The 12,539-nt window shown below is 49.8% G+C and overlaps 1 long non-coding RNA gene across 11 annotated transcripts; it reads left to right on the top strand.

Annotated features, from left to right (window-relative positions):
- Positions 1-1,880: 1,880 nt before the first annotated feature.
- Positions 1,881-11,297, top strand: LOC104911924 (uncharacterized). 11 transcript variants are annotated; one of them, XR_014884731.1, is made up of 15 exons: positions 1,881-2,198; positions 2,296-2,336; positions 2,723-2,804; positions 4,202-4,419; positions 4,749-4,829; positions 4,902-4,949; positions 5,076-5,122; positions 5,260-5,351; positions 5,816-5,932; positions 6,909-7,116; positions 7,396-7,522; positions 7,595-7,709; positions 8,638-8,703; positions 9,235-9,444; positions 9,972-11,297. It is a non-coding gene; the product is annotated as an uncharacterized LOC104911924 (long non-coding RNA). The 11 variants fall into 11 exon arrangements; XR_014884732.1 differs by having other exon boundaries at positions 1,885-2,198; positions 7,396-7,709; positions 9,235-9,288; positions 9,398-9,444; XR_014884730.1 differs by lacking the exon at positions 8,638-8,703 and having other exon boundaries at positions 1,884-2,198.
- The last annotated feature ends 1,242 nt before the right edge of the window (positions 11,298-12,539 follow it).

A 12,539-nucleotide genomic window follows, 5' to 3' on the forward strand; every position in this document is an offset into this window, starting at 1 on the left:
AACTCTCCTTTGTCAGTATCATCCAATTAGAACGTGTTTATAGAAAGAAAACCAATGATCTGATGCGGTAGCACAGCGTGTAGATGGAGATGTGCATGTGCAAGATGAGGGTAGACCCCTTCTGCATGTTGTCATTGCATTGTTGGGACAGACTGCTGACTGCCAAAGACAAAAAGCAAGGATTGGTTTGTAAGTCTGGTTCAGGATAGGTTAGCTGGCTTGTCATCCAGTGGGAACTCATCTCAGACCTCCACAGTTCCCAGTACGGGGCTATCTGCACAAGCTTAAGGAGGATGCTGTACGGTCACATCTCTGGCCTTTTTCACCCCGCATTAGCACATGAATGCCTGCAGATCCCCTTCTGTACCTTCTTGATAGTTTGCCCATTATGTTTCATTCACCACAGCTTTTGGTGGCTTTAAATCATCCGGCAATTTTTAGGCACAAAGCAGTTCGAGAGGAACCTACTGGCAACTTCTTTGGGCCTCTCGGTCAGATTCTAAAGCCCGGGACCTCTTTCTTTTGAGCAGACGTGCCAACTCACAGACAGTAGGTTCTGAAAGCAAGGGGCACATGCAGATAATTCATTTACAAGCCAAGGAGTTGTATGCACTAGTAACCAATCGGTGCTGTTTACAGCTACATTAACTGGAAGTGAGAAAGCATTTGTTTAAAACGGCGGCCTATAATTGCCACAAAACATACTTTTTGCAACTTAGGTAATCCACTGTGAAACCATCTCATATTTATTATATAGAATTACAGACCTTCTCTTGAAAATGTTTAGACCATAAGTAGTTTAAAAGTAGCTTTGAGCAATAGCTCTTATGAGCATTTAACACCCACGTTTCCCCCAGGAACTTCTCATTCCGACTGCAAATTCAGGGGGACTCTTTTCAACTCATCCTTTATGTACAACCGATAGTAATTCAAAGTTCAGTTTCCTGTCTCCTTCCCATCAGACAATCAGATAAGTGACGTGAGGCGTTTTATGAGAGTCTGGCGAAGCGCTCTCTCAAAGAACTGTAAAGTCCTTTCACATCATCCTTCAGCCAGTTACACAACTGGAAGTTCCCGATTGCATTGATTAAAAAATGCAACTATTCATAAAGTAGGAACAGCTCACACAAATAGTTGTAAGCTGCACGCCATGACGCTCTTTGTCTCCCAGAGCAATTTCCTTACAACATTCAAGTAAATGTTAGGATTTTGCTTGGCTCCAAGACAAGCCATCATCAAACCGCTTCTTCTCGTAGACAACGTTCCAATGCATCGCATTCTGATCTCCCTTCTTTTCCCATATGAAGTCACCGATGGCTGTAAAAAATATACCTGTAACAGTGTGCATATAAAAACATTCATAGTTCTAGCATTGTAAGAAATGAAAACAAGTGTAGTCCAACTTTCAGGATTTTAAAGTAAGAACAAAACTGTTACGTAAAGTGAATTTCATCACTGAAGTCTTTACAGAGTACCCACGTCCTTAACTGGAGACAACTGAAATCTCACTGAAAACGTTCCTACCCACTTATGTGACATGTGAGCGTAACCCTGAGCTCTGCTACAGATTTCACCAGTCAGCAATTTTCTCACATGCCATCATTATGCATGCAATCATTAACCCATGTGAGCATTTGTCACATCACTACTCCCATATATGTACTGCTACCTTCAGTCACATTTTCTCGGTCAGGTACAAAGTTTTTGCATGTTCAACAAACTTTTTAAAATTTTTTAAAATTTATTTATTTATTTATTTGTTTGTTTGTTTGATTGTTTATTGACACTAGGGGAGAGGGAAAGCCGAGCAGAGACAGCACACAGTAGGGAGCTCTGGAAACTGTTAAGGCCAGGGACATCCTTTGGAAGAGTTTCGTGTGCAATGCTAAGTGATCCGTTTGAATTAGGCACAATTATTTAACTTACTAATAAATCTCACAATGAGGTGAGGAGAAGCGCATAATCGAAAGTCCCTAATTCGGATCTAGAGTCCGCATGTCTAACTGTCAGCGTTCCCGGCCGGCCCCGCCGGCGCTAACGAGGCAGCGACTCCCAGGTGCCGCGGGGCCGCTGCCGGCCGGGCACAGCTGCGCCTCGTCGGCAGCCCGGGGCGGGTCCGCCCCACCGCCTCTTAAGCTCCTCCTGAGGCCGGTGAGAGCTACGAGAGCTGCTGGGGTTCATTGCCTGCGAGAGCCGGAGTGAGTTCTGTTCCTCTGTCCCGCGAGGGGCTGCCTTTAAAATGGCACCTTGGGTTTCTATGTAATGTTCTCTATTTATTGTGTTGTTTTGTTTCAGGCTGCAGTGAGATATCTCCCGGTGAAGATCAGCCCGAACCGGTAAGCCGTTCCGGTAGCAACGGGACCGCGGAGGCGGCGAGCGTTCAGGAGCCATTCGGGGCCGTCCGCCCGCAGCAGGAAGCCGCCGGGCTCTCGCCGCTCTCCGTTCGGGGCCGGCGCGGGTCTCCAGCCGGGCTCCTCCGGTTTCTCGGAGCCCGTATAACATCGCCTCCGATTTCGGAGGGAGCTGCCGCTCGGTTAGCCGAGTCCTAGCATAGCCATGAGCTGTTCTTAGATCCTCCAGGGCTTTTTAGCGGGGGCTTCAGTTTCTCCTGATCCCACTGCTAGGAGCGAGCAGGATGGGGCCGTATTCCTCCAGCCTCGGTGCTGCTGGGAATAAGAGGCAACGCAAAGGCTGCTTAAACAGAAGTTTTCTTCTATTGCAGGCTGAGCCAAGGCTGCAGTATAGCCTCTTGTCAGCCCTAACAGTTGAGATGGTGGAAGCAGTGAGGGTCTGGGAATCATTAGGTAAGTTCTCTCTTCTTGGGGCTCATGTAGGGCTGTCGCTCGGCCGTTTCTCTTTCTCAGAGATCAGCACGGTACCACCGACGGGTTCCTGCAAAACCATTTAAGAAGGGCCAGTGCTGAACCGCCCGAGAAGGGATTTGTGGGTACTTCAGCCCCTTCCGCTTTCAGCGGTGGGAGTGAACGGGATGGGACCATGTATTTCCTCCCTTCCCTTACCTGTAAATACAGGAGAGTGACCTCGTTCCCATCACGGAAGATGTGGAGGGATGGCTTGCACGACTGGAATGCTGTTGTAGATGGTTGTGTTCTTTATAGGAGAGACAGACTGGTGAGAGAACTGGAACGTAGTGAGCTCTGCCTAGGGATAAATTAAGAAGTAGGGGAGCTGGCGTGTGAGGTTCAAGAAGCAGTAAATGTGGGTAACATCACTGGGTGTGTTGGTTACAGACCAGAATGAGGGAGTTGAGAAGTCCTCCTGCACAAAGCTGAAAGTAACCTCATGGCTGTGGGCATGAGTTCTTGAACCACCCTGTCAGTTGTTAAGAAAGCAATGCTGCTAGGTATACCTCATTCCAGGAGGTTCCTGCGATGTGTCAAAGATAAAGTTTCTGACACAGGCAATGGAGGAGTCAGTGAGGAGAGAGGTGCTGCCAGAGCTATTTCTGCATATTGTGTAAGGACCAGTTGGGGATGTGCAGACCAAGGGTGGCCTTGAGATGGCAAAGTTTGAGATCATGTGGAAGATGTGGAGCAATATGTAGGGTTGAAAAACTGGACTTTGAGGGAGCCAACTTTGTCATCTTAAAGGACTACCTTGGAGGTGTCCCTTGGGTTAGAGGATCAGAGGGGGTCTTGCCAGGTGTTACTATGCTCATGCATAACTTCCTCTGTGCACAGGAGGGGTGCATCCCAAAGAGTAAGAAGTAGAGCAGAAATGGCAGGAGACCTGGATTGGCGAATCGGAGCTTGTGCATAAACCTGAAGGGGAGAAGGAAGGCTAAGGCCCACTTAGCCATCACCTTTCTCCCCAGCGGTGATACTAACAGAAGCTTTCAAGTTCACCAACAGCAAAAAGGAGAGTAGGGAATGTGTGGACCTGCCTGTTTTATGAGGCGGGGGCCCTGGCGAGGGGGGGAATGTGAGAAAGCAGAGGTGCTGAACCACTTATTTGCTTCACTGATGAGACCACTCTTGGGAATCCCAGATGCAGGAGGAAGGAGTCTTTGAGGAAGGATGACATCCTGTCGATTGCTTAGGAGCAGGTGAAGGATCATTTCACACAAGTCAATGCCTACAGATCTCTGGGCTCTAGTGGGATATGTCTGCGCGTGCCAATGGAGCTGGTAGAAGTGATTGCTAAAGCTCTCTATCATATTGTGTATGCTCTTGTCGGAAAGGTGCTTGAAGACTGGAGGATAGTCACATTGCCACAGCCTTCAGAAAGGATGAGAAGATGACCTGTGCAACTACAAGCCAGCCAGCCTGACCTCCCTCCTCAGCAAGGCGATGGGACAGCTTCGTCTAGGTGACATCTCCAAATGATTTGATGAGCAAGATATTTCTAAGGAGTTGCTGCGGTGGATTCAGTGAAGGGAAATGATGCTGGACCAACCTGGTAACCTTCTGCGTTGTGATGTCTCTTAGAGAAAGGCAGTGGATGTTGGGGATGGGGGGGGGGGGGGAATATCATTACTGTCAGTGAATCTCTGAAGTGCAGGAGTCTATTTGTTGGGGATGGGCTTGTTCTCACACTGATGGGAGGTGTGTGGTGGCAGAATGGGGCAATGTTCACGGTCTTGAACATCAGAAGTAAGAATGCTTTTTCTGTGAGAGTGATAGAACAGGCTGCCTGGAGAGGTGGCAGAGTCACCTTCTCTAGGGATATTCAAGTCTTGTCTGGATGCTTTCTTGGGTGATGTGTGGGACTGGATGTCATTGTTGCAGGGTGAGTGCCACAATGGAGCATTTAGCAGTGAGGATCTGCCTGAGTGTGGAAGCGCTTTCATCAGCGGTGGGATGAAAGAGGTGAGCGATGGGGGACCCAGGGATGTGAGCCCTGTGCCCCCTTGGAAGCAATTCATGGAGCTCTTCATACAGGTTCAGGGCTGGAGTGGGGATCCTGCTAGTGAGAGTCTATGGAGTGAGGTAAGTGGTGTCCTTGCGTCCCTGACCAGTGTGCGCTGCCCCTGGGCTGGATTTTTCTGGCTGGGACCGGGTGTCAGGGAGAAAAGTCCTTTCTGTTTGAGGGGTGATGGCGTATGTTGATTTCAGCCCTAATGGTGTGTGGCAGATCAGCTCCTGGAGGAATGGAGTGAGAGGTGAGAAGCGCAGCCTGCAGGGCACTGGCGACAGCTTTTTGTGGGAGCTTGGAGTCCTGGTGCTGTTTCCTGTAGCGGGGTGGTGTGTTGTCTTGGTTGGTGAGGTGCAGCACTCCCAAGCTGTTTGCTTCCCTCAGATCCTGGTGGAGCTGGTGTCCCGAAAGGAAGGTCCTTCTCCTCTGCTTCTTCCTCATGTGCAGCACAGCTCCCAGTCTAGGAGATCTACCAGGTGGGCACTGTTTGTTGTGTGTGTTATAGGTGGTCCTCCTTGGGTAGATCTCTGGTCCTCTTGGTGGGTGTGTTTTTGTTTTTGTTCGTGTGTGTGTGTGTGTGTACTCCCTTGGCCCTGGAGCCCCTGTTTGGATCCCTTAAAGAAGGTGGCTTTTGTGGGTGTAAAGGTGAGCTTGTGGTGTTCAGGAGAGGCATCTTGGTGTATTTGGCTTTGTGTGGCTGGGCAGTTGGGTGTGTGTAGTGTGGCATGAAGTAGTGGCTTCTGTGGAGTTGTTTTGTGTGCTTGGTATTTCCTATGGGGGAAAAGCACAGCTCACATCCTGTGCGAGCTGTGCTTTTGCCCCTGGGCATGGGGATGTTGACTGGGGTTTGCAGTATCTTGTAGAGACGGTTTTTTGTAGGGTGGGAGGGTTGGGAGCTGAGGGGGCCCCCCCTCCTGTCTACTGGCTGTGTTCTTTATAGGAGAGACAGGTGAGGTGGTGGAGTTGCTCTTCCAGAGAGAGAAGTGGAAGATATTGAGCTCTGCTGAGGGATGAATGAAGAAGCAGGGGAGCAGTGATGTGTGAGGCTCAAGAGGCAGTAAGTGTGGGTAACATCACTGGGTGTGTTGGTTACAGATGAGGAAGCTGAAAAGATCATCTGCACACAGTTGACAGTAAGCTCACAGCTGTGGATGTCAGTTATCACAGTAGATTTGAACCAGCCTGCCATTTGTTGATGAAGCAGAGCTGTCAGGTGTACCTCATTCCAGGAGGTTTCTGTAGGTGTCAAAGACAAATTTTGTCAGAGGTGATGGAGGAGCCAATGAGGAGAGAGGCGCTGCTGGATCTTGTACTCATGTACTCAGTATGGAGGAAGGGCCGGTCGGGGATGCGAAGACCGGGGCAGCCTCAAGCGCAGCAGTTGCGAGTTGGTGGAGTTCGGGATGTATGCAGAAGATGCAAAGCAATAAGTAGGACTGAAACCTCAGACTTTGAGGGAGCCAACTTTGTCCTCTTGAAGGACCACCTTGGAGGTATTCCTTGGGTTAGAGCACTGAAAGGGGTCCTGCCAGAGGCTCCTGACTCCGCATTACTTGTTTGCGCTCAGGAGGGTGCATCCCTAAGGGTAAGAAATAGAGCAGCAGTGACAGGAGACCTGCACGGGTGAAGGAGGAGGTCATAGATAAACCAGAAAAGAAAAAGGAAGGTTAGGGCCCCTTTAGCATCACCTTTGGGGAGGAAGGTGAAGGCTCACTCAAGTTGGCAAACCTGCAAACAGGGAAATAGAGAGCAGGGAATGTGTGGGCCTGCTGTTATCGGGGCCCCCACCTTGCAGAACAGGGGATGTGAGAAGGTAGCTGTGCCAGATGCTTTCTCGGCTTCAGCAGTTACTGCTGCTCATGGGGTATATCAGATGAAAGAGTCTTTGAGGAAGGATGACTTTGTTTTGAGCGTGGGGGAGCTGTTCAAATTTCGTTTAGGTGAAATCGATGCCTGCAAAATCCCAGACCCTAATGGGATGTGCCTACGTGTGCTGAGGGAGCTGGCAGAAGTGACTGCTTTTTTTTCTACAGGAAGGGTGCCAGAGAACTGAAGGAGAGCCGCCATCACAGCAGTCTTCAGGAAGGGTGAGGAGGACAGCCTGTGCAACTCTAGGTCGGTCAGCGTCGCCTCCCTCCCTGGCACTGTGCTGGGACAGCTTGTTGTAGATGTTATCTCGGAGCAACTGGAAGGGGAGTTACTTCTTGAGCAGTCATGGCAGATTCAGCGAGGGGAAGTGAGGTGAGACTGAGATGGTAGCCTTGCGTGATGTTCTGATTGTCTGATTAGATGAGGGAATGGCAGTGGCTGTTGTGGAATATTGCATCTGTTAGTAAGTATCTAAGTGAAGGAGTGTAGTTGATGGGGATGGGTGGTAGAATGGGGGCAGTGTTCTGAGACTGGAAGTTCTGTATGAAGAAGAATGATTTCACTGAGAGGGATGGAATAAGCTGCTTGGAGAGGTTGTGGAGTCTCCTTCCTTGTGAATTTTCAAGTTGTGCCTGGCTGATCTTGTTACAGGGTGAGCGGCACACAGGAGCATTCGGCAGTGAGGATCAGCCTGGAGTTGTGAGCCCTCCGTGGCGCCTCAGAAGCAGTTTGTGGAGTTGTTCCTGCAGGCATTGCATTGGTGCGACTCTGGAGCGAGGTGAGCTGCGTCCTTTTTGTCCCTGAGCTGTGTGTGCTGCCCCTAGGTGGCGGAATTCGTTTTTGTTTGAAGGTGTGGCACGTCCACTTGTGGAGGGAGAGTGAGAAGTGGTGCCTGCAGGAGTCTGAGTTGTAGCACTTGAGCGGTTTTGTTCCCCGAGGACCTGCTGCAGCTGGTGTCCCAAGAGGTAAGTGTGGGTTGTTAAGGTGTGCCTTGCAGGTGATCCCTTGGCAGAATTCCTGTGCTGCTGGGGAAGGGCTCTGAGTGGCTGTTTGAAGGTGTAGAGGTAAGTTGGTGTCTGGCAGGTGGGTCAACTCAGGTTTTGATGGTAGGGGGGTGCAGCCCACTCTGAGTGGGCTGTGCCCTCCTCCCCTCTGGGTAGGGGCTGTTGAGTGGGGTTTGCACTATCTCAGAGAGATTATTTTTTTTTAGGGTGGGAGGGTTGGGTGCAGGTCAGTAATGGAAATTTTTCTGTCTGGGCTGGAGCCCGGTGCCCCCCCTCCTGCCTGCCCGGTGCCCCCCCTCCTGCCTGCCCGGTGCCCCCCCTCCTGCCTGCCCGGTGCCCCCCCTCCTGCCTGCCCGGTGCCCCCCCTCCTGCCTGCCCGGTGCCCCCCCTCCTGCCTGCCCGGTGCCCCCCCTCCTGCCTGCCCGGTGCCCCCCCTCCTGCCTGCCCGGTGCCCCCCCTCCTGCCTGCCCGGTGCCCCCCCTCCTGCCTGCCCGGTGCCCCCCCTCCTGCCTGCCCGGTGCCCCCCCTCCTGCCTGCCCGGTGCCCCCCCTCCTGCCTGCCCGGTGCCCCCCCTCCTGCCTGCCCGGTGCCCCCCCTCCTGCCTGCCCGGTGCCCCCCCTCCTGCCTGCCCGGTGCCCCCCCTCCTGCCTGCCCGGTGCCCCCCCTCCTGCCTGCCCGGTGCCCCCCCTCCTGCCTGCCCGGTGCCCCCCTCCTGCCTGCCCGGTGCCCCCCCTCCTGCCTGCCCGGTGCCCCCCCTCCTGCCTGCCCGGTGCCCCCCCTCCTGCCTGCCCGGTGCCCCCCCTCCCTGGTGAAGGCATCTCTTCTGTGGGTCCTGGAGTGGCTCCTGTGTGGTGATGGCTTCTTTGTGGTGTTGCTCCTGGTCCTGAAGGTGGGAGATGGAGTGCGGAGGAGCTGGGTCCTGCTGAAAGAGAAAACCATTCATTTTAATCCTCAGGTCAAGCCTTCTTGAAACAACTCTTGCTCTGTGACTTAAGAAATTTCTTGCTCTGTGTGGTAACTGACTATGCTTGGGGGGTGTGGGGATTTCCCTTTTGAAAGGACTGGGCTAAGTGTGGCTGGAGGTTAAATACAGCTGTGGTGTACGCGTCTTGAAATGTCACTAAAAGGGAAGGGCTAGGCTTAGGTAACTCCAAGTTTTTTTTGATGAAGTGGGTATCTGTCTGTCTCTGACTTAAAACAACAATAAATCCTCGCTTACCGCAAAAAATAGCCAAGGATGTGCCTTCTATTTCTGCTCTTGGGCCTTGTTCCTTTGCTGCTGATGTTATTTACCTTGGGGAAGACAAAAAGGGAGAAAAATCCCTTGAGCAGTTGACTACATAGCATTGCACGTTTGGGGAAAAAAGAAACAAATCAATACCAAACATTTTTACAAGTTATCTACTGCAAAAATATAGTGTGTCAGGCTTGCTTTACTGGGTAAGTGAAAAGGCCAATTATGTTGCCACTGTTTGTACTGTTGCAGAGATGTCCAGAGACCAGTGTTTCTTGAGCTCGGTAGAGCTTCTTGAGCTCGCGGGTGGGTGTGCCAGCCCAAGAGCAGATGGCAGTGACTGTCTTGCAAAAGAAACTTCTGCTTTCCATTTGTAAGATGAGTTCACTGAGAATCTCTCTGGTTTCTTGCTAAGTGACCTGAGCCGGTGCTTCACCTTGAAACCCTTCATCTTGAGTCTCGGTAAGTTAGTTTCTGTAAGCCTTCATCCCGTGCTGAGACTGAATTCTTCTAACACTAACTATGCAAATACATCGTGACCTGCATTGAGCTTCTCAGTAACAGCGGTGGAACTGCCGCTGGGGTTCTGCTTTTGCACTGAATGTTAGTGAATAGCGTACTGCAATATATTGCAGTGTAGTTTATGCAAGAGTCCACAATTGTTAATTGGCTTCATATTTAATCAGTTAATAATTGAATTCTGCCATTCGCATGCAACGTGTGGATGATTCAAGATAGAAAATGGAGTTCATCCAGTTAGATGTGATACTACTTACCTAATGACTTCAGTGGAGTTTCAATGAGTTGTCAGGTCATTCTACTCACAAGTTCAAGATGTAGGCAGGTGATGAAGCATCGGTCCTTGTGATAAATGGAATGGAGGCTTATTTTCCGCAGGGATGTCTAAAATGTATGTTACCGAGATGAGAGGACAAGTGAAGAAACAAATACACAAATTCAGTGAAATGTCTGTCTCATTTTGTTCACAGAATCGGAAAGCATCCTGGCTCAGGAGGGACTTGCAACTCCTAGCTCTGCGTGAAACTGCCCAGACTTGGACTGCTGTGGCTGAGACCAGCGTCCAAATGCTTTGCCAACTGTCAGTGCTGGGGGCTGTAACTGCTCCCTCAGGGAAGCCTGTTCTGATATCTCATCCCTCTTTCTCCCAAGTTTTTCTTCATCTGCAACCTCTGCCTCGTCTGCTCCAACTTGCAGGCCGTTCCCATCTCATCCCAGGCTAGCTGGGGGAAAAGCTGACCCCCTCCTTGCTACAGCCTCCTTTTGGCTAGTTGGAGGGAGTTTGGGGCCTTTCTTGAATGCTGCTGGAGAGCTTTATTTCTTCTTTAATAGATAGTGGAGGGCCCAGAACTGCACGCGATGCTCACTGTTGAGGCCTTACCTCTGTGGTGCAGAGGAGAATGATCCCTTCCTTTGCTTGGCTGGGAGTGGTGGGCCTGATGTGCCCCAGGCTGTGGCCAGCCCTCCTAATGATTTAACTTGCTGTCAGCTGTGGCACCCAGATTCCTTTCCCCAGGGCAGCTCTCTGGCCTCATCCCCCTGGCTGTAGCTGGGGTTGGCCCCTCTCAGGTGCAGAATCAGGTGCTGGCTGCAGTCTAACTTCACTTGGCTGGCAATTGTATGGCCTGCTGCTGGGTAGAGGTAACTCAGCAGAGCCCTTCTGTCCCTGGGGAGTACATAGCTCCTCCTACTGTACTGTAATCAGCAAACATACTTAATACACATTTGACTCCTTGTGTCCCGATTGCTTACAGCAATACTGAAGAGAACTGCACCCCACAAGAAGCCCCTGGAATCTGACTGGTGCCTGTCTCACAGCTTCTCCTGATCTCATTTATTCTAACAAATGCTTGGAGCCTCTTTTGTATGGGGGCAAGTCAGTGCTTAGCCCTCTGTTTGTTTTAAGAGGTACAAGTAGGAAGGGCTGTTTCCTGGCACAGGATTTAGGTTCTGGATCCCCTCACATGACAAGAATTTCCCTTACCTCCTCAAAGAGGCAATACATGTTTGGAACTGGACCACAGGCACAGATGTCGTGCTTTTGTAATATGGGCGTTTTCTCGCATTCCCACATGGTGGGAGGATGCCAATTAGTGCCAATAAACTTGTAGGAACTGTTAAACAGAGGATACAGCAATTATTGACTCAGGAGGTGTTAGACAGTTGATGTTAATAGAAACATCCCTCTAGTAGATGAATCGAGTACCATCTGTAATAATCTGTAATGTATCGGATTATTGTATCTGTATATTTAAGGTCTGTAATAAATCACTAATAAATACATAGCTACAAATAAACACTTTCTTCCTAAAGTTGGGTATTTTTAACTGCTACAATCCAATTCATTTTACTATTCACATTATCTGCATAGTAACATTATTAGTGGTAGCCTACCATTACTATCCAGAATGGCTGAGCAAGAAGTATGGTTTGCAGCTTCAAAGCCTAAAGCTGCCAAAAAAGACCCCTATCAGTGGTTCCTGGGTGCCAGCACTCAGAAGATGACTTCCAATGTATGTACCAGTCTTTGTCATGTCTTCCATTACAAACCAAGTTATAAACTCTTTACCCTCACTTTGATCAGACCATATGAGTATATTCCTCCATCAGTGAAGAGAAAAAAGGCTTTTCTTCCTTATTTTTATGATCAATCAGAAACAAAAGCAGTAATCTCCTTAATTCATATGAGCTTCACAACCACCAGCATTTTACCATGAGTGGTTTCAAAAAATCTGAACTTTGTTCTGTCCTTGTTTCTATAGAACACCAATCCCTCATCACACAACACAGCACACTTGGTGTGCTCACTTGTAGTAATAACATCCTCAGTCATCTCCCTTCTGCATCAACTCAAGTTCCCAAGCTGAGAAGATAAATCCCTCCCCACCCAAACCTACGCACTGAATGTCAAACTAAGGATTTTTTTTTTTTACTTGAAAAGAAATAAAAATTAAACTGTGCAAGGACAATAGGAGATCTTTTAAATTCCTTTACCTGATTTAGTCTCAGTGGTTCGTAGGTTCATAAGTAAAGAGCAAGGCTTCAGATTTCATCTTCAAAACTGCCATGAGACAGGCACAATGAGAAACTGTCGCAAAAAGAAAAGTGCACACACACATCCAAAGTCCAAGGCTCATGAAACAACTCCGCAAAGGAGGGTTCTCCTGAAAGAGATCCTTCCTCAGTGGCAGTCAGCCCTTAAATGGGGTCTAAGAGGGGTAGAGCCTGGCTCCACCCCTTGCCCTCCACAGTCAAATTGCCCTCACCTGTGCTCCCAGGCCTGACCTGGTCTCTCCCAGGTGCTCAATCAGTGATTCGGGCCCTGCCTTGCAGTTCCCTTACAGTCATGCAAATCTCACTGCTTACACTATAAGCTACTCAGACTGCTGAGACATGCCTGCCTTGAGAGGTCAGACAGAACTGCTTTCTGGAGGGAAGTGGAACCGCTTACCCTTCTTAACTATTTACACTACAGTAGAAGGCAAAATCTGAGGTCTCGCTTAGAAAAACTGCAGGAAGAATTTGCGTGGTTCCCAGAC

The sequence above is a fragment of the Meleagris gallopavo genome, chromosome 8 (assembly GCF_905368555.1).
Source record: "Meleagris gallopavo chromosome 8, MGAL_WU_HG_1.1, whole genome shotgun sequence".
Taxonomy (NCBI): Eukaryota; Metazoa; Chordata; class Aves; order Galliformes; family Phasianidae; genus Meleagris; species Meleagris gallopavo.